Source organism: Thecamonas trahens (assembly GCF_000142905.1).
Source record: "Thecamonas trahens ATCC 50062 unplaced genomic scaffold supercont1.74, whole genome shotgun sequence".
NCBI lineage: Eukaryota > Apusomonadida > Apusomonadidae > Thecamonas > Thecamonas trahens.
The window spans coordinates 88,575-90,954 of record NW_013657606.1 but is presented as its reverse complement, the minus strand read 5'-3'; positions in this window follow the sequence as shown (position 1 = coordinate 90,954).

Here is a 2,380-nt window from a genome sequence, read left to right as displayed (position 1 = left end):
ACTGGTCCTCCTCGACAAACTTGGCGGGCACGATCCACTCCTCGGCGACAGTGGGCCTGCGGGCGTAGGCATACTCGTGGTAGTGGAGTGGGGCGGGGCGTGGGAGGACACAGCATACAGCCATTACCATCCGCATCGATGTACACGAGCTCGCTCGGGCTGCCCCGCCCGCGCAGCATCCCGAGCCCCTCGACCGAGTACTTGGCTGTGTCCGAGACTGCCACATCCGACGCCGCGTACAGCGCCTGCAGGAGCCGCACTGTTATCTTGTCCTGGCCGACCACTACAATCAAGCGCGCCCGATTCAAGTCGACCCCGCGGCGGCTGCTTGTGTAGATGATACAGGACTTGAACTCGCTGTGGCTACTGACCATGATGTTCTCGCCATCCATGAGCTTCTCCAGCTTGGCCGACACAAGTAGTCCAGGACCATCGCAGGCTTGTCGCCGCGCGCCACCATCAGCAACAGGGCACAATCCAGTTTGGACGAGGTGCGTGGCGAGTCAAGCCCGATGGCAACCTTGGCACCAGCTGGCAGCGGCATGGGATCGCCACTGGCTTCTGTGGTTGTCCGTGTCTGCGAAGTACACGTGTTGGCCACGCTCGGATAGTGTGTGAAGGAGACGATGGCCTCGGCAAACTTGATCACATCCTCGTCGGAAGGGCTGCTGGGAAAGTGGGCGTTGTGCCAACTCACGTCTGCGCACACCTGAAGGACGCCCTCCTACCCAGCCTCGATCGCGTAAAGGCATCCAGCTCTGCTTGCTACGCTAACATGCCTTGCCTTGCCGCCATGGGTACGGAATGGGGACCGATGAACGGGTTGTCGACTTGGCGGAGATCCGTGTAGAAGCGAAGTGTTGTGTAGTAGCCGTTGTTGTAGCTCTGAATCGTCCGTCGCCGAAAGAATTTGGTGATCACTGCTCGGCTCCCTCCACCTTCCCATTCCATCCAAGCATCGACACACACTCATCGGACAGACTGACGGATGATGCAGATATCCATCCTCTTCCATCCCATCACCTGCTTGCTGGTCACGAGCCTGCTGTCCAGCAACTGGCCAGTCGATAAAGCCATCCACGCATACACCTCAGTCGTGGCCACGCCCCATGACGCACTCGCATCGCAGTGCTCGTCACAACTATGTACTCAGTCCGTGGCCCACATCCCCAGTACCAACCGCCCGATGACCATTTATCCCCTCACGTCATGTCGTAACCATCGCCGCAAGGCTCATCGGCGCTCCACCGCGGCCATCGCCCCGATCGCAATCAGCATCATCACAGAGACCCCCCCTGCCCACGCCCGCCGCACAGCATCCGCACTTTCCCACAACATGCCGTCCTTCCTACAGGCACACGTCCAGCAGACGTGAAAGTCGCACAGCATGTAGTACCCATCACCATCGCATCGGTTCTAGTGATTGCCGAGACAGACCACAGGCTCAAGCCGCATGGCGCTCGACCTCATCCATCCTCACGCGGGACACCAGCTTCGACATCGACCATGATCCCCATCGATCAGCCGAGCTCAAGGACAGATCGGGCATCTCACAGTGCCTGTACCAAGTGCGCTCGGCCATCTCCAGCTCCCAACCAGCCGATCGCCCCGCTCGCTTGACGGCTCGAGATGTCCTCGCATCTATCGCGCTCGCCATCTCTGCCTGCCGGATCACGGCGATTGGCACAGTGACCCACCCCCGGCGATCGGCCGGCCAAGCCCAACCAGCCCATCAGCAGAAGTCAGGCAAGACCGAGGCGCAGTGGCCAGCAGACGTTGATCGAGACACCCACGAGCACAGCAGCGTGTTGGGCATGTCCGCAGAAGTCATCGACGACGTCTGGCAGAAGGACGGGTTGGAGAGAGGCCGACGGAGAGGCATGCCCCGGAGAGGGAAGAGCGAGACCATTGCGAAGGTGATCAAGGCAGAGACCCATCCGACGGAGCGGGCGGAAGGGGCGGGCGGTGGCGGGTGGTGGCAGGGCTTCCCGGCAGACGGGGCAGGGAAGGGCACGACGTCACAGTGCCGAGATTGACGTCACAGTGCCGGGAGGACCAATAGAGGGTGATGGGGTGGTCTGACGGGAACGATGGAGAGGGATGGATGATACGGGACCATGGGGGTGTACAGAGGGTGGTCGGGAGGATATACAAGTGGGCAATGAGTATGGTGGGGGTGTCTGAGTGGTGGAGGGGGCTGTGATCCTGCCTGACACGATCAGAGTCAAATTCTTTTGGATGGCTTTGATTTCTGCCGAATGGCTGTGTGAGTGGGTGGGTGGCGGGGGGTATGCGGAAGGTGGGAAGGGTATATCTCTCTGTCTGACAGAGTGGAGAGGAGTATGGCTGCAAATGGTGCTGGACGAGAGGTGGACGTGAC